Source organism: Myodes glareolus, chromosome 15 (genome assembly GCF_982192425.1).
Source record: "Myodes glareolus chromosome 15, mMyoGla1.1, whole genome shotgun sequence".
Taxonomy (NCBI): Eukaryota; Metazoa; Chordata; class Mammalia; order Rodentia; family Cricetidae; genus Myodes; species Myodes glareolus.
Window position 1 is genome coordinate 46,189,786 of NC_142040.1, and position 19,528 is coordinate 46,209,313.

Below are 19,528 nucleotides of genomic sequence, written 5' to 3' on the forward strand. Positions count from 1 at the left end.
TATAATGTAATTCAATGTCTTGAAGAACACATAATCTTGACTTTAATTGCAAACAAAGTATGTAGAGTGGATATTCCCCAGTTGAATATCACTCCCCAAATCCAGACTCCATACCCTGGGAGATCTAGGAAATCACTCCTGTGAACTGGACGTTTGTTCCTGTGTGTTCCACAGATACCTATTTAAGCGGGGACACCTGTGTGCAGTTCCTCTCAAGATGTGTTTAATGTTCACTTAGGGGTCAATGCTGTGAAGACAGGGATTCCTGTTCTATTCCTCTTGAGACCGCTCTGTCCTCACAATCCTGCTGGGGGCTCACAAGGACAGTGGAGCAGGTCCGGTCTTGGCATGGTCACGGCTTAGTGACCAGGCTGAGGGAGTCCAGATCATAACTGCCTTGGATCCATGCAATCTGTCCTGGTCACAAGGGTGGGTGTCCTTCGGACCTGCAGAAACTCAAGCAATATCTAAGCCAAACACCTTCTTTAACTCCAGTGCTAACACAACATTCACACAGGTCAGAGAGTCACCCTGACAACGCAAAGAAAAACGAATGAATTTGTTTATTATCCATTCCAGGACCATGGGACGCATATTGCAAAGCAACTACATGTTTAAATTTTTTTTTCATTATTTTAAGACAGAGTTTCTCTGCAGCTTTTGGAGCCTGTCCTGGAACTCACTTTGTAGAACAGGCTGGCCTTGAACTCACAGATTCACCCATCTCTGCCTCCACCCAGCAAGAAGAGAGACTTCCCTGACCAGCAATCATACCCAGGCCTTGGTGGTGAGAGTGCAGAATCCAAACCACTAGACCACCAGTGAACATCTTAAATTTCTACTGAATGAAATATTGCAACATTTAGAAACCAGTCAGGGCTGGTATACAGAGTACACAGAGTACTGAACTATGATTTTCAAAATGATCCCCATTAGACTTTGCTATCGGATTGTTATATTTTTTTTGTCATCTTTCTACTAGAAACAGAAGTTCTACAAGGATGTCCTGTATTTTTAATTGTTGAAGAGTTGAAGAACTATATTCCTGGGTCAGTTCTATACAAAAAATATTATGGAAGGCTGTCAGTTTCTCAGTGAATCCAAGATATAGTATCTGAGTCTTTGCACCTCTGTTAAAAGGTCCAGGTGATGTGAATTAAAGAAAGTGTTGAAAATTCAAATTTAAAATAAGATGTTGGACAGTATTTCTTTAGAGTGCTTATTTTATTTACTATATAGACTTCCTCAAAAATGGAACTCAAGGAGCAGATTTGAAGATCTAAGCAATGCTCTGTCAATATCCTCCTCACAGCCACATATATTTATGTGATCACGCTCTGTAGCCCGGCACGTGGTGTAATTCACAGGTCAGGTGCTGCTGGAAAAATCGCCTGGTAGCTGGTTGGTGGTGGTGCACGTCTTCAGTCCCAGCACTCGGGGTGCAGAGGTAGGTGGATCTCTGCGAGTTCGTGGACAGCCTGGTTCACAGAACCAGTTCCAGGAGAGCTAGGGCTACACAGAGATACCAAAAACAAACCCAAACAGTAACAACAAAAACACAGAGATCCTGAGAATACTGAACCAGCAAAATATCTTAGAGTCACAGCAGCTGCTGGTCCCGCTTGAGCACTAGTGTCCACTCCGAAGCATGGGGCAGAGAATTCAAGCTGATTCTGGAAGGCAACGGTGCCCTGCAGAGGACGAGCTACCAACCTCGCAGGCATTTTCTTGCACAGGTGAAATCCAGGAGACTTAGCCTAACTGACTGTACCGATTTATGAGCCCTGTTTTACGTAACTGTTTCCTTTATTTCCGCAACTGCAGGGTGGTCTTTCCTTCCTTCCTTCCCTCCTTCTTTCATCTCACTAAGTAGATCCGTCTGTCCTAGAACTCACTGTGTAAATCAGGATGGCCTGGAACTCCCAGGGATACACCTGTTAGACGTAAGCCCCTGTATGACCATGCCTAGCTTAGATTCATTGACTACTGAGAGGCTAGACTTTCTGAAGACCAACAGTCGATGTAAGGATTATAAAATATCAGTCTGTTCCAACACTGAAAGTGCATAAAGACCACCCTCTCAAGGCCAAGCGGCAGGGTTTTCTGTGTCTGGGCCAGCACTGCCATGACCTTCCTCTCCAGTCAGCCCTGCTTCTGTAAATGAGTTCAGTTCTGCAGCAGAAACTTGGGGTCTGGAAACTGCTAAAATAGAAAAACTCTCCTGGTCAGGAGAGGTGGTACAAGCCGCTAATCCCCACACTAGGGAGACAAGGCCAAGTAAACCTGAGTCCAGGACCAGCATAGCCTCTATGTAGAGGGTTCTAGAACAGTCAAGCAACACAAAACCCCTGTCTCAAAGCAAAACAGAACCATAAAAGCATCCTTGGGATAGTGTATGCGTATGGAGGGCTGAGTACTTAGTGTGGCATTAGTGATCTTGCCTGGCATGCACACAATTCTACAAGGACAATAATCATAACATGTATTTGGATAGGGAATCCAGGCTGGAGGAAGAGGGGTTTGGGGTAACTCAGTAGTTGTCCCAGCTGTTTCCCAATGTTCTCTGCGTGCTGTTGTCTTGGGTCCCAGCGCGCACGTGAGCATGAAGATGCCTATTGAGGACCCTGGAGGACTTCCCTTAGAAAGAACTGAAGTTTGCCCTGTGCCCATCATGGGAAAACAGTAGTGCGTCCTCATCTGTGTCCACTCCACCCTTCATCTTTCCCCTAGGGCCATCCCCCAAACAACACAAATTTCCAGATGTTTAATATGTTTATTAAGAAAACTGAGAAAGTACCGGGGTGGTGGCGGTGCACGCCTTTAATCCCAGCACTCCCGAGGCAGAGGAAAGTGAATCCCTGTGAGTTCAAGGTCAGCCTGCCTGGTCTTACAAGAGCTAGTTCCAGGACAAGCTCCAAAGTTACAGAGAAACCCTGTCTTAAAAATCCAAACCAAACAACAACAAAAACAACTACAGACTCTGCAAAGATAACTCTGCCTTTGCCTGTGAGCTGCGACAGGGGTGTTGCTGTAATAGCTGGAGCTCAGCTAATTGCAAGACTCAGCAGGCATCAGGTCTCCTGAGATTGCGACTGTTTTTGCGCTTCCTGCCAAAAGCCCTTTGAATCCATAGCCAGCAGTTTAGGCACCTGGGGCTGTCAGAAGCCTGATCACCCTCAGGGTAGTCTCCACCATCACAGGTCACAAGTTCCAGTCCTTGCTCCGAGATGCTGTGCAAGCCTGGGGAGGCTTGGTCTGGCTCCTCCGCATTGCTGTCTTTGTTGTCCACCTCTCCTGGGGGCATCTGGGGTTCCTTCTGACTCTCACTCTGGAGGATCTCTGCACTCCACTTCTTGGCACAATCCAGTCTGGGGTGGTATCTCAGGCAGTCCCAGCTGTCAAGCCCACAGGGAAGGGAAAGCAGTTCCCCCCTAACAGAGCAGCCCTCTTCAAAGCAGTGGCTTGGCTCTGTACAGAAACACAGTGGCCAGGACTTGGAATACTGTGAACTCAGGTCTGGCAATGCGTGTGGACTCTGCCGTCTGTGCTGTGAAGAATCTGACATAGCTTCCACAAAACCGGGGAAGAACTGCTTCACCTATGTAACACTGCGGGCAGCTCCTTGAGCATCTGATTCAGAAATCAATTAGTTATTTTTTTATACTTTAACTTCTAGGCCCCTCCCAGCCATAACAATGCAGGATACTGGGGTATAAATTTAGAATCCCACAGTTTTTTTTTGCATTCAACAAGGTGTTAAGTCCAGATCTGAAGGTCCTGGTGTTGCATGCCTTTAATCCCAGCTCTGGAGAAGCAGAGCCAGGGGCAGCTGGTTCTCTGAGTTCAAGACCAGCCTGGTCTACAGAGCTAGTTTTAGGACAGCCAGGGCTACACAGTGAAACCTTGTTTTGAAAAGTTGGGCAGTGGTGGTACACACCTTTAATCCCAGCATTCAGGAGGCAGAGATAATGTGAATCTCTGTGAGTTCCAGGCCAGCCTGTTCTACATGAAAGGCTCTAAAACCACCAAGAAAACGGTACAAACACACACACACACACACACACACACACACACACCAAAAAAGAAAGAGCGAACGAAAACAACAAACACAAAATGAAAACTAAACAAAAAAGTGAAGATTCTCAAAGTAAACTCCTATCATCCCTGATATGATTAGCTATATATGGAATTTATTAAAGTGACTTACAGGCTGTGGTCTAGGTAATTCAGCAATGGCTGGCTATTAGCTGTAAATCCACGAATCCAGAAGTTTCTCAGTCCACTAGGCTGGCTGTCTCAGCTGGTCTTCAGTAACCCCTGGAATCCTGGAGAAGTAGGCGCTGACGCCAGTGAAGTAATACAGTAGACTTGCTAGTGAGGTGAGGGGAAGTATACAAAGAAAAAAAGGCTTCCTTTTTCCATGTCTTTTTAAATAGGCTTCCAGCAAAAGGTGTGGCCCGGATTAAAGGTGTGTCTTCCTGCCTGGACATCTACATTACAGCTACGCCTTTTAGACTTCAGATCTGGCTTTTGTGTTAAAAACGTGTGTGTTACCCCAGCTCAAAAAAGTTGCATTAAAGGTGCCTCTTCATAGCTCAATGATCTGAATTAGAAATGCACCTTCCTACTTTAAGCAAAACTACCACATAGGCTTGCTCTCCAGTTCTGGATTTTAGTTAATTCCAGATATGTGCATCAAGTTAGCAACAAAGACTAGCCATCACAGAGACAGGGTTTCTCTGTGTAGCCCTGGCTGTCCCAGACCTCACTTTGTAGGCCCGGCTGGTTTACAAAGATCGGTTTGCCTCTGCCTCTGCCTCCTCATTACTGGGATTAAAAGTGTCTGTCTCCATGCCCCTCTTGGAAATCATGTTAATAGTCCTTTCATCTGCCTGAGTCTTAAGCAGATTCTAATCCTGTACTCCGAGCAGAGAAAAGATTGGCAGGCTAAGGACTAAATGAAGAGATTAAATTTTAGTACAAGCAAAGGGAAGTTTTAGAGGAAGGCAAGGGAATGGGAACATGATATACTAATACTATGATCCCGAACCCCATGGCCTTCACTTGTTCCAGGGCAACCGTGGTATTTAACTAGGGAACCTTCTAGGCACAGGGCCTAGAGCACCTAGCAGCAGGACGCCCTGCTCCCAGCTAGACCTGTGGTTTCCCTCCAGATGGCCAACAGCTGTATTTTCCCTTGAGACAAATGCTATCCATTCTCAGCCCGAGGGGAGTACTGCTTGCACTTTTGCTCATGTAGATAAACCTGTCACTTTCTTGGGCACCTCAGAGTCAGGCTGAGCTGAACCACGGTGCTTCCCCCTCCCACACACACACAGTTCCGTGTTTGCACACTCATTCGAAGCTCAGCTGCTAAAGATGCGTCGACACATTAAGGAAGTGCCCAGTACAGGTCACCAAACCAGGGCCGTCTGTGTCAGTTTCAGATCTAAACAGCTGGCTTACAGCTGGTCTTTTTACTGAACAACACACAACAACCTCTTTGGTGTGAAATACAACACCAGGAAAATCCCACGACAAAGTAACCTGACCGTTTCTTAGGCCCAAACTCAAGGTTTAATCCAGCCTTGACATATTCTGCAGTTGTGCGATTACTAAACTTGCGCACCTATCCCTGCTGATAGAGGGGCAGAGCAGGAGTTGAGGTCAATGGGGGAGGGAGTCCAAAGGTTAAGCCAAAATGCTTTTGTCACAAGTACCCAGTTTGGCCTCCCAGCTGCAGGCGGATGCTTATTTACCGCAGAGGGCGCTGAAGAGTCAGTATTTAGTAGCGATTCCTGATGTTCAGCGCCTTATCTTTGTTTGTTTGTTTTTTCGAGACAGGGTTTTTGTGTAGCTTTAGAGCCTGACCTGGAACTAGATCTTGTAGACTAGGTTGGCCTCGAACTCACAGAGATCCACCTGCCTTTGCCTCGCTAGTGCTGGGATTAAAGGTGTGCGCCATCACCGCCCAGCTTCAGCTCCTTATCTTGAGTTTTCCCCGTTCATATTCAGTGACCTGCAGTGTCCGTGATCCCTCCATTGAGCCTTCTTTCAATGGGCTGCAAGCAGGTCCGGGTTGCAATCCGACCAAACCATGTCCTTTTATTTTCTGCCTCATTCTTTGTTGGACTCTAGTGTCCAAACTAGAGAAGGAGTCGCCCCCAGAGACCACCTCCTATACCACAGCCGATGCAAAAGCATGAGGATTTTATTAATTCTGTCATGACAGGGTCCCTCAGCATTTGGGAAGCCGAGAGACCTCGAATAGCTGGTACAGTCTACTTTTAAAGGAGAAGGCCCCATAGAAACAAGAGGGGTTGTTCCTTCACCATTATGATTGGCTTATTCGAAAAGGACTAATACCAATAATTGACTGGAGAACTATTGTCAGATCAGATGAGGTAAGAGGTCATTTTGACCCCGTTTCCCAGGGGACTCAGTTTGGGTAATTGTTCAGGAACTGAGTATGTGCATGTGTAGCTGTTAGGTCCTTGGTTCCCAGGGGAGGAGGGGAAGCACTGAGGCACAGAGGCTGAGGGGGTTTGGAATTGTCAGAAATGGCTTCAGAATTGTCTAAAATCTTACACCTTTCGTTTTGCGGTTGGAATCAGGCGCTGCGTGGTAGGCTTCCGAGGGATTCAATCCAACACGAATCAAGATTCCGACACTGGAAGACCAGCACAACGCTGGAAGAAGCGAGTGGCGTCCTGGTGCAAGTGTATTCCAGATGCGGTCAGGACTCCTTGGTTTCGGTTCGGTGTCCTCCACGTTCGGCTCGTCGTCGCTTCTAAACGTTGAAAATTCTTCCGATTTTTTTCGTTAGCCCATTTTGTGTGGATGCCATCGACAAACGCTCATTTTCTGCTGAGCAAGTGTCCCAAGTGACCCCGGCCGCCTGGAAGAAGACTGATTTGGTGTTTGCACCACGGAATCTCCATCGAGGCTGCCTTCCTTTGTTGCAGTTTTCGGGCAAAGCATCTTCCAAGGTTAGAGTGTGTCGCCTTCTCCGATGGCCTTTGCCCTCTTGTCTTCCTTTCTCGGGTCTCAGAGCGGTTTCGTATCGCGGGCAAGACCACGCTGGCATAACCGCTTCTCATCCTCGCCCCCTTGGTATTTTGTTGGGCCTTGCGAACCTGTCCCAGTCGGTTGTTAGTCCCCTGGTCCGCTGTGGTGGGTGGTCACAGCGGGAGTCGGAGCCAATGAAGAAGTCCCAGTCAAAAAGCTTCTTAATTTCTTAATTTCTGGGCTCTCTGCGGCGCCGGCAAGCAGACTTGCCGTTATTCAAGGTGCACAGCGCCAGCACTAACGGTTTTTCCAGCCGACGTTCAGCGGTCTGAGAGTGTCAGCGATGCACCCCCCAGCCGACTTCCGATAGGCTTTTAGGAGGCCCAGGCTGCAATCCGATAGCGAGTTCAAATCACGTACACCATTTTCTTCCTCGGTCCTTTCCTTTTGTGGGAGAAATCCAGGCCGGCCAGGAAGGCTGAGGCAGAATTAGATACGAACCAGACACTGAGTAAAACGCTTTAAGAAGCCTTTGGCGTAACGGTGCGAGTGTGCAAAGTAAGGACGCCCAGTGTCGTTTTTTCACGTCTTCTATGCTCAGACCATCGTCGCCTCTAAATGCTGAAAAATGAGTCTGATTTCTTTCGTTAGCGGATTCCGCGCCTACTGCAGTTGGCCAACGCGCGTTTCAGCCGGGCTAGTGTCCCAAGACCTCTGACCTGGACCGCCTGGAAGACGATAAATTCCGTGTTTACACCGATTATCCGTCATGGCTGCGTTTCTTTTGTTGAGCAGACGTTTTGTGGACAGCATGTTCCACGTCGCCAGTGCAGTGTCGTCCTGGCTGGTCTTCTCGCTGGCCGTCTGTTTCTCCTGTCATTGTCCATTATGGCCTCTTGCTTGCACTGATCAGGCTGTCAAGAAGGAGACTTACGCCCGCCTGTTGTCAGCGCACTCGCATCCTACAAGTGTTTCCCCAACCTTGCATTCCTGGGAAAGTTCCTGGTTAGTCCGCCCACCTGCTTGTTCAAGCTACTGGGTGGGCACGGAGGGAGCCAGGTCTATGAAGTCCCAGGCAGAAGTATAAATGCTTCAAGAAGCAGATCAGCTATGGAGCTGCCTCCGGTCTTCACTGGAGGGGTCGCTGCTGCTCCAGCACTTAGCCTCCAAGCGATTTCAGACAAAGCCCAAGCTTTTGGTTTACCCAGCCCGCCTGTCCCCAGTTCATCCCTCCGAGCCAAGTTGTGATCAGCTGTCAGCAGTCCTGGGCTGAAATTCGAAGGTGATTTCAAACCGCATTTTGTTCCACGGTGATTTTATTTTACCACCGGAATCAGGCCCTGACAGGCAGGCTTCACAAATTCTTCTGATTTCTTTTGTTTACCGATTTTATTCGACGTTCTGTCTGGCAAAAGAACGTTTTGAAATGGACAAGTTTACCAATTCATTCGACCTCGACCCCTCCCGAAAGACTACAAAATACCTAGGGCCAGAGGAACCTGCAGAAGGCGCTGCTGTCCTCCCGGTGCAAGTGCTGCTACAGAGAGCCGGAGTCGACTTTCTGGTCCATGCAGGCCTGGGATTCCCCCCTTGTGGTACCAGAGGCCTAACCTCCTCTGCTTCCTGTCTTCTCAGAAGACCTTGGTCCATGGCCTCTTCCTTTCTATCCAATCCTAGGAGTGATCCCCTCCAACAGAGGTAAACACCGCTTCATTGTCTCCAGGGTGACTTCGCCGGATCCCATGGCAGGACCAACTCGGTACCCAGCGAGTCCAACTCCCTGAGCGCCTTCCACGGGAGCCAGGAGAAATCCGCGACTCTGGGAACACGGGGTGACCCTGCAGAAGAAAGGGTCACAATGGAGATGAAGCACCGGACCTGTTCCAGAGCGCCCCACCAGGGTTGCGAGAAAACTGTGGGACACCAAGATCTCTGACGAGAGCATCTGGGAATGCCAAAGAAGACTGCCAGTTTTGTTAAGCCTCCTAGAGCTCGTTCATTGCCCAACACGCAGCATGCTCCATGGCTGCTGCACACCGGTATTTGGCTGCAGGCGCCTCTCAGCGATATAGAGCGACCTCTGTGCCAAGAGAATAGGCTCCTAAACCTAAGCCGCAGCGGGTATTTTCAGTACAGCCCACGGCTTCCAAAAGAAACACACAGAGAGATGTATGTACCTTGGATGGTCCCTGTCAATTCTTTTAAATTAATTATTTAATTATTTTTCCAGCCCTCCATGTCAATTCTTTTCTTTTCTTTCTTTCTTTTTTTTTTTTTTTTGTTTTTCGAGATTGGGTTTCTCTACGTACCTTTGGAGCATGTCTTGGAACTCCTTGTGTAGCCAAGGCTGGCCTCGAATTCCGCTGGAATTAAGGGCCTGTGTCACCACCGCCCCATGTCAATTCTTACTTGTTTAATAACTGATTTCGAAGATATTTTTTTGTTTGTTTGTTTGTTTTGTTTCTTTCGAGACAAGGTTTCTCTGTAGCTTTTGGAGCCTGTCCTGGAACTAGCTCTTGTAGACCAGGCTGGCCTTGAACTCACAGAGATCCGCCTGCCTCTGCCTCCCCAATGCTGGGATTAAAGGCGTGCGCCACTACCGTCAGACTGACGCACAGTTTTTAAAGGCACTGATTATAGTCTGGTTCACCGTTTTTCTAGGATTCACCGCTTTCTAGGACTCTTGGAAAGGTTGGGATGGGGGCAACCGTGGGACAACCTGCAGTGAGAAAGTGGGCTTGGCTTTAGCTTTCGAGATTTGGGGACAATTAGGTCCAGGGAGACCAAACTGTGCTTGTTTGGTCTTCATTTGCAGCATAGGGAGTTTCTTCTGTTGCTGCAGGGCTACTGGTCGGGGGTGGGGGTGGGGGGCAAGAGGGCAGAGGATTAGGACCTGGTGACTTTTCACTCGCAGGCTCTGGGTTTTATGGGAACCTAATTATCCTAGGCATGTTGGTGCTTAGTGGGAGAGGATAGTGGAAACAGGAGTCAATGAACAAGTCCAAGACAGAAGCCCACGAGGTTCATTAGCAGATCTTCAGCTTGGCCAGGAAGTTGCAGGCTAACGACATTTTCACCGCAGGGGTCCCTGAGACTCCCGCGTTTAGCATGTAGGCCTCGCTTTGGGTTCTGCTGACTGTCAGCAGGCCCGGGCTAAAATCCAACAGCGAATTTAAACCGCGTACGCGATTTTGTTTATCAGTGCTTTCGTTTTGCCGCCATTATCAGGCTCTGCCAAGGCGGCTTTGGTGGGATTCGTCGCGAACTCGCCTCGCGGTCCGGATGGTGTGGGCAAAACGCTGGTATCCCTTTGCGAGTGTGCACCGTGTTAGGTCAGGACACCGCGGTTTCGGTTTTGGCGTCCTTTCCATCCTCCGCCTTTTCTAAAACCCGAGAATTCGATCGATTTCTTTGGTTTGTCAACTTCGTGCCGTCAACAAATGCCACGTTTTTAGCTTGGCAAGGTGGCAAGGCATCCTCCTCACCCCCCGCCCCGTCCCTTGGAAGACTACAAAACCGCTGCCTGGCTGCCTGCCCCCCCCCCCGCGCCCCCCTCCCCCGTCTCCAGCGTTTGGGGGGGGGCGGACAGCAGGGTCCACTGCGCCAAAGTAGTTCTCTCTCTCTCTCTCTCTCTCTCTCTCTCTCTCTCTCTCTCTCTCTCTCTCTCTCCCTCCCCTCCCCCTCCCTCCCTCCCTCCCTCCCTCCCTCCCCCCCCCCCTCTCTCCCCTCCAGGATTTAGCCATGCTTTGGGAACGTTGCTAAGTTCATGGTTAGTTCGCCCTCCAGCTGCTCCACACTGGTGGGGGAGGCAGCCAGAGCTGGGAGGCCAATGAAGAACTTCACCACAGGGGTCACAGCGATCCCAGTACCATGATTTTCTTTGTAATAGGAATTGTTCTTTCCATGTGAAACACCTTGCTTTCATGGTGCGGGAGAATTGTCTATATTCTGTCAATCATATTTTAATAAAACGCTGATTGGCCAGGCAGGCAGTATAGGCGGGAAAGCCAGACAGGAAGTAGAGGTGGAGCAAAGAGACTGGGAGTATTCTGGGAAAACAGGAAGCTCCCTCCGCCATTCCTGTGCAGACCACGGAAGAGACAGCATGTAACCTGCCCAACTGAAAAAGGTACTGAGCCGTGTTGCTAACATAGATAAGGATAATGGGGTAATATATGTTATAAGAGCTAATAAGTAGCCAGAGCTAAGGGCCAATCAGTTTATAATCTTATGAAGTCTTGTGAGTGATTTTCTTTGGGCTTGCCGGCTGTGGGGTACCGGGTGGGACGGAAACCCCAACAAGCCAGCCGTCATGTTACACTTTCACACAATATGTAACAGGTTTCTATGCGAATTAGAACGCTTCAACTCTATGATTTCCCATAACACTGTGTTAGGTTTTTATTTGCCTTCATAGTTTTTAATATATAACACAGTGCTGTGCCTGTGTGTCGCCAATTTCTAGTCACGTTCATTTTCTAAAGATTTATTTATCTATTTATTTCTTTTCTAAATTTTATTTATTTATTTCTTATGTATATACTGTTCTGCCTGTATGACAGTAGAGGGCACCAGATCTCATTATAGATAGCTGTCAGCCACCATTTGGTTGCTTGAAATTAAACTCAGGACCTCTGGAAGAACAGCCAGTGCTCTTAACCTCCGAACCATCTCTCCAGCCCTGTGTTGTTGTTCATTTTTGAGATTATTATTTGGTAAGAGCATTCTCCTCCTTTTCGCTTGCTGCCAAACTCTCCCATGCATCCATACTCTTCTTCAAAATGGTTAGCCATTTTTTCACTTCTTGCTATTGCATGAATATTTTTATTTATACAAATATTAGTCAATACAACCTACATTATGGTTTTTAATGCTATATCTCGCATAACACTGTAACCCTTTTTATGTTCCTTTACAGTTCTTAGGCCTATACTGTGCATAACACTGGAGCAGGTCTCTATACAAATTTACAGTGTATAATGTTGCAATAAAGCTGCATCTGGTTTCCAATGCATTTCCCTGTTTTGTTTGCTGCTGTTGCTGTTTTCTGTTTTAATTTTACCTGTTTGGATGTGAAGTCTACATGGATAGCTGTTGTGGAATAACACTGTAAAGATTTGTCACTTGAATTAGTTTTATAAAAACTCTGATTGGCCAGTAGTCAGGCAGGAAGTACAGACTGGACCAAACTGAGGATGATGGGAAGGACAAGGACAGTCAAGAGTCACCACAGGCAGATGCAGAGGGGCAGAAGATGAACCTGCCTTGCTAGTTAAGGTGCCACCAAATAGTAGAGAGTAAATAACGAATATGGGTTAACTTAAAATGTAAGAGCTAGTAAATAGCCTGAGCTATCAGCTGAAAGTTTACAAATAATATTAAGCTTCTTAGCCAATTATTTGCGAAGCAGCTGACAGGTATTTGGGAACAGGAGCATGGAAAGAAATGTCTATTTACAGTATATAACTACCAATTGTTCTGAATGCCCAACATTTGTGGAGGCCAGAGAATCTACATGCTCCAGAGACATTTAAAGAATGATGTCAAAAAAATAAATAAAAAATAAAATAAAAAAAAGAATGATGTCATTTACAGCCCTGCCGACAAAAGCTAAGTGGCATAACCAAGGAAAGTATCCAGCAATGAAAGATCGAGTGAAGAGTGTGGGGACAGACAGGGAAGAATTATTGTTGTTCACAAAGAAGAATGAAGTCATGTCTGCAGAGAGATGCCTGCACCTGGAAATATCACACCAAACTGATGGGTGGCCAAGTCTCAAGATGACAGCTATCTGGTGTCTCTCATTGAGAAGCCTTGCATTGATAAATACATGAAATTGTGTTTTGCTCCTATCATGAGAGTAGCTGGGTAAATACATGTGTGGAGAAATGTTGGCTAATGTTATCAAGGAGAATTGAGACATATGAGGAGATTTCAGTATTGGGGGAATGAACTCAAAGAGGACTATAAAGTTGCATGAAATTAATGTCAGCCAACCCCACATCACTTAATAATGAAAATGAGTGAATATGTCTAAATTATTTTCCATAATCAAAGCACTTGTAAAAGGAAGCGATTAGTTTGGTTTATGGCTTCAAAGAGGTAGAGTATATGATATCAGAGATAGTAGTAGCTAATAGAGTTCACATCATGATCCACCATTAGAAGGTAGATCATGAGATCTCAAGGTAGAGAGAGAGAGAGAGAGAGAGAGAGAGAGAGAGAGAGAGAGAGAACACAACAGGAGTTCTTTGAAATCTCAATACCCATTCCTAGTGACACATTTCTTCCAATAAGGTCACACCTCCTCATTTTTCCAAAAGAGTTCCACCAACTAGGAACAAAGCATTCAAATATGGACCTCAGGGATCACCTTAATTTAAACCATCACAGCAATGAGAGACACCAGATTGCTGAATTACAAGGACCTGATTATAAACGACAAAGTGCAAGTATTTTGCTTCCTGGATTGCGGTTGGTTCCAGTGTTAAATTTCTGTATATCCCACTAATGATGGCTTCAGTCTGGAAGCCACATTACTCTGAACTTGAGGTCAAAGGCTCCTGGCTCCCTGGTGCACTGTGGTCAGACCTTTCTGGTCAGAGGGTGGTGGGACTCTGCAGGAAAATGACTTCTCAGTGTGGAGATATCTGTGTGCTAATGGCCACTGGTGGCTCTTGGGTTGTGCCTGAGAGTCTTCTCAGTTTCATTTAATTTTATTTTTTAGCTTAATGGGTTCACTTCCCCTTTTCAGAAATAAAAATCGTCAGTGGCCAGGGGACATCTTGGCCCCAGCAGAACTAGGAGGCCATCAATATGGCTGTTTCTCAGCTTCTCTGTGTGTTTTCAGCAGGGCAGACCAACAGCCTGTGGAAGAAATCTACAGAATTCCGGTCCCCCCAGGTGGTCCACTGTCAGCAAGATCTTTGGGCAGTAATCCACAGGAGCCCCACTCTCGGTATCTAAATTTTCTAGGTGCTTCTACATCTTCTAAGTCTTAGTCATCCTAGAGTTTCACTTTTTGCTGCTCTTTGAGTAATTCTTTCCATGTCCCCTGGCCACATTTGCTTTCGGGTTTAAAAATTTGTGGGGCCCACAGATGTGAGTCTTGTTCCACCTTGACTAGAGTTCAGAGAGTTTGCGCTTGTTTTCACTCTTTCAAAGTTGTTAACAACAGGTTTGTTTACACACAAGATATCCTGACCTAGGGTGTGGTGGTTACTTGGTGTTTTGGACATTAAGGCAGCCCATAGAGATGGATGTGGTCCACCCCTGTAATCAGGGAATTCAAACCTGTTCCTGCTCCTTCATTTTAACACAGGAGGTTTGACATATGGACTGGTTTTTTTACAGGATATTGGTCTAGGATGTGTTTGCTGAATATCCTGCCCAAAACATCAGAATGTTTAACTCAGGAAACAGTGATCTGAAGAAGCAAGAATTGTTCTGGCTCTCTTTTGTGTTGTGTTAAAGCAGTCTTTTGACATCTCCCCATCTCCCATTTTTTTTGTATTGGGATATATAAGCCTACAGAAAATTAACGCAGGTGGTTTCAGGGTTCATTATTCACTGAGTTGCCTTCTTAGTACTATCCTGTGTCTCTGTATTTCTTCTGTATCTCTGTCTAGTCTGCATAACTTCGAATCTACACAACCCTGCCATGGAACATATAAACCAGTTAGTTGTAGCTGGACCCAGACAGATGTCACCCCGAGTGTGATTTATGACAACAATGTTATAACTCCAACTATTTCCTCTGATTCTGTTGATGCAGTTGAGGGGATTGGCAAACAAAGACTTGTCAATAGCTCTCAGAATCAACCGGTCCATCGCTGGGTAGACTATTAAAAGGCAAAAGCAGCAACTGCAGCAAGCTATGCCTCATCACTCCTGGGCTTCCAAGGAAGCGCTGCTGTCCTAAACTTTGTAATACAGAAAAACTAAGAGAGACGGTAGGAGTTGGACATGTGCAACACTGTAGCTATTTGCCTGCTGCTACTGTGTGTTGTGTTTGTGCTAGGAAGCCGAATTTTTGCTCGGCTCTTTTGATGGAGGAGGCACAGCGACAGAGACCCAGCCTGATCAGCTGTCTTGGAAAACCTTCATTCATGGCCTCTGCCTTCCTACCCAGGTGTTAGAACAATCATTGGCTGTCTGTTGAGCCTTGGGCAAAAATTCTAGCAAAGTACAGAATAATCCTGGCAGCTTGGGGCCTAACTTTTGTACTGGAAGAAAAAAACAAAAACCGTCTTTTAGTTCATGTAGGAGGACCCAGTGGAAGCACCAGGAAGGTTTTCACTCTACAATACCCGGAACAGGGACCCCAGCCTGGTGTCACATCAGTATACCCCATACCCTTGTCTTAGGACACCCGTCGAGTATAGTGTGTCTGGCACCAATAGTTGGTGGAGAAGACAGCCACATTTGTTCAGTCTCCTGGAACATTCCTTAGCCCAGTGCCCCCCTGCCACCTGTTGGTGGTTCACAGTTGTTGGCATCAGGGAGCCACAGTGAACAGTGGGCACCTCTGGGCTACTGCTTCCTGAAAGTATGGGTCCTTAGAGAACGCCTTCATTTTCAAATGAAAAACTCATTCCACTTGCCTATCATGTTACTGCTAAATGTTTACTCTGTGTTATGCTTATAATATTTTTACATAGAGCAGGGAGTAAAGGCGCTAAGCGGTGGTCCCAGCACCTTCAGAGGAAGAGAGAGAGAGACTGTAAATTCCAGGCCAGTGGTACGGGAGAATTGTCTGTATTCTGTCAATCATATTTTAATAAAACGCTGATTGGCCAGGCAGGCAGTATAGGTGGGAAAACCAGACAGGAAGTAGAGGTGATGCAATGAAAACAGGAGTATCCTGGAAAGCAGGAAGCCATTCCTTCACTCCTGCGCAGACCACCGAAGAGGCAACATGTAAGCTGTCACACTGAGAAAGGTACTGAGCCCATGTGGCTAACATAGATCAGAATAATGGGTTAAGATAAATTATAAGAACTAATAAGTAGCCTGACCTAATGGGCCAATCAGTTTATAACCTGATGTAGACTCTGTGTTATTTTCTTTGTTGCTTGCTGGCTGTTGGGGTACTGGGAGGGACAGTAACCCCAACAAGCCGGCCCTCATGCTACATATGGCGCCCAGACGTGGATAACTGAATCCACAGAAAGCTTGAGAAAGCTTGGGATCAAATAGTGTAAAGCATGGTTTCTTGGTAGCAGCAATTTCTCGGTTCTGCTCTGCTTGCTAAAGGCAAGCAAATGCTCTCATCTAAGAGAGGCTTCCTGACTCAGCTTCAGCTGCAAAACCTTACAGCTCATTAAGAGGTCCTGCCACGAAACACTTAAACGGTGTTGATGAAAAGCTTAATGCATGCTTTTCGGTTTTAAGCTGTAGCAGGAAAAAAGCTGTGCTGTTTTAAAATGTCGGCTTTATGGGCTGTCCTGCCAGGGCAAACTCTGACTCTTTCAGGCAGGCAGTCCAACTGAGTGTGGTCTGTGAGCAGGATGATGCTGCTTGCTTGCTAGCAAGGACCTTGAAACGTCATAGAGTTGTGGCAGTGAACCACAGCTCTGGCTGGTACCTCAGCCTTGAGGCTGAAAAGCTAAGGAATGAGCTGGATCTAGCCGTCAAAGCCACAGCTCTCCATATTGCTTAGTAAATTAAAGACTCATATGGTCAGAAAAAGAAAAATATACAGTAAAGAGAGATTCAAAGAGGAAGAAAACCTCTAAATATTTTACAGTGTGTTAAAATATATGCAGGCTAAAAGTTAAAGTTCTTAATGTAAAAAAAGGAAGAAAGAGAGTAGTTGGGTGTGGTGGTACACACCTTAAATCCCAATGCCTGGGAGGCAGAGGCATATTGACCTCTGTGACTTCAAGGGACAGAGGTAGAGATTGACCTCTGTGACTTCAAGGTGTGGTAGTGCACACCTTTAATCCCAATGCCTGGGAGGCAGAGACAGACAGATCTCTGTGAGTTCAAGGTGTGGTAGCATACACCTTTAATCCCAGCACTGGGGAGGCAGAGACAGGAGGATCTCTGTGAGTTCAAGGACAGCCTGGTCTACAGAGTTATTCCAGGACAAAGATATACAAAGAGCCTGTCTCAAAAAGTAAAAGTAAAAATAAAAGAAATAGAAGTAAAATAAAGCCGCATAAAGATGGAAATTACACAGAGAATCTTGATACTGTGTGTTATTATGCTCTCTTTTAATTGTTTGAATGCTGAGGAAGGAGCAACAGTCACCAAAAGACATTTGTTTATAAATGCTGCTGAACTAACCCAAGATAGGTATTTTGAAAATACCTTGGCTTCAAAACTGAAGTCAAAAGGTATGTTACTTTGGAGAAGAGATTTTGCTTTTGTTTCCACAGAAAATGAGAGGCTATGGATTTATTCAGAGTTAAGAAAAATCATCTTTGACCAAGGGAGGCCACCTGAGAAATCTCCGACAGGAACAGATGGCCCAGATGACAGAGTTCTACATCCAGAACAGGTTCAAGACTGCTGCCTGAGATGATCAAGACTCCCAGGATACTTCAGTCAGGACTTGATTATAACTCTAAATTTTCTTTAGGTCCCCATAAGATCATCAGTGCCCCCAACCAGCAGGAAGTAGCCTGAAATACTACGCCCACATTCCCAACAAATGGACTATGGGTATTTTTCTTTGTTTTTAAAAAAAAAGAGGGAAATGGTACGGGAGAATTGTCTGTATTCTGTCAATCATATTTTAATAAAACGCTGATTGGCCAGGCAGGCAGTATAGGTGGGAAAACCAGACAGGAAGTAGAGGTGATGCAATGAAAACAGGAGTATCCTGGAAAGCAGGAAGCCATTCCTTCACTCCTGCGCAGACCACCGAAGAGGCAACATGTAAGCTGTCACACTGAGAAAGGTACTGAGCCCATGTGGCTAACATAGATAAGGATAATGGGGTAATATATGTTATAAGAGTTAACAAGAAGCCTGACCTAATGGGCCAATCAGTTTATAATCTTATGGAGTCCCGTATGTGATTTTCTTTGGGGTTTGCCGGCTGGGGGGGTACCGGGCAGGACGGAAACCCCAACAAGCCGGCCCTCATGCTACAGGCCAGCCACATCAGGACAGCCAGTATCAGGGCAGGATTAGCTCTCCAGATGACTGTTGGGAGGTTTCCCTAAACATTGCAATTCAAGGGGAATCATAAAGAACCCATGATTGCCAAAATAGTCCTCTAAAGAGCCAAACAAAACAAAGCAATCCAAGTTGTTGAAATAACCAGGCTAGCTAAGATAAAACAATTATATTTTATTTATTCTAAGGGGAAAACTCACGAAACAAAAAAATGAGAAATCCTAGCACAGCAATGTCCCAAGGGAAAAAGCACACATGTAGCATGAAGGCTGGCTTGTTGGCGTATCTGTTCCCGCCCAATACCCCACAACTGGCGAGTCCCAGAGAAAATCAGTCACACAGAGATCTCTATAAGTTATAAAGCTGATTGGCCCATTAGGTCAGGCTTTTTATTAGTCCTTGTAACTTATATTAATCCATTATCGTTATCTATGTTAGCCACACGGCTCAGTATCTTTCTCAGCGTGGCAGCTCACATGTTGCCTCTTCGGTGGTCTGGGCAGGAATCGCGGAGGGAGCTTCCTGCTTCCTAGAATACTCCCAGTCTCTTTGCTCCACCTCTACTTCCTGTCTGGCTTTCCTGCCTATACTGCCTGCCTGGCCAATCAGCGTTTAATTAAAATATGATTGACAGAATACAGATAATGCTCCCGCACCACACACAGAGAGAGTACACTTGGAGGTGCACACATTTTCCCTGGGTGTCAGCAAAATCATGCCCTAACTAAGACCCACCTCTTAAATATGATTGGCTAACAAGGTTCCCCATCACCAGATAATGTCAGCACACCAGATTTCTGAGAGTCTCATAGAGTCATAGTAGTAGAACCAGCACTCAGTCTGAGATAACCAGAACTTGTATACATAGATCAGACCTTAGGTTACATAAAATAACCCATCTCCAAGATAAAGAAATAAACTTATTTTCCAAGACATGGTTTCTCTCTGTAACCCTGACTACCTTGGAACAAGCTGGCCTTGAACTCAGAGATTCGCTTGCATCTGCTGGGATTAAAGACGTGTAAGCAGCAAAAATAAACATTTGGGAAATGACAAAATCTTCAACAAATGGTTCCTGAAGAATTCAATGGCCTCAAATAAAATGCAACTAGGTCTCACTCTGTGACACCCTTTAGGGACACCATTTAACACAAATTCATTCTTCCTATGAGACCCAAAGCTCTAAAGGTGGCAGATAAAAAGAAGCCCAGACACTCAGGATCCCTCATGGGCAAGCACTTGCTGAACAGGCCTCCAGTGCTAAGGGAATGGTGCTACCAATGGCAATGAATGTGATGAAACTGAGAAGCTCGGATCCAGAAAGGGAAATGTTTAAATGCACACAGATTAGGAAAAAAAATCACTGATGGCTTTTCATCTGGCAGTGGATTAG

General features: G+C 46.1%; 1 long non-coding RNA gene across 1 annotated transcript; it reads left to right on the plus strand.

Moving 5' to 3' along the window:
• Positions 1-14,212: 14,212 nt before the first annotated feature.
• On the plus strand, positions 14,213-18,018 carry LOC148119685 (uncharacterized). The gene is made up of 2 exons (XR_015735005.1): positions 14,213-15,949; positions 17,391-18,018. It is a non-coding gene; the product is annotated as an uncharacterized LOC148119685 (long non-coding RNA).
• The last annotated feature ends 1,510 nt before the right edge of the window (positions 18,019-19,528 follow it).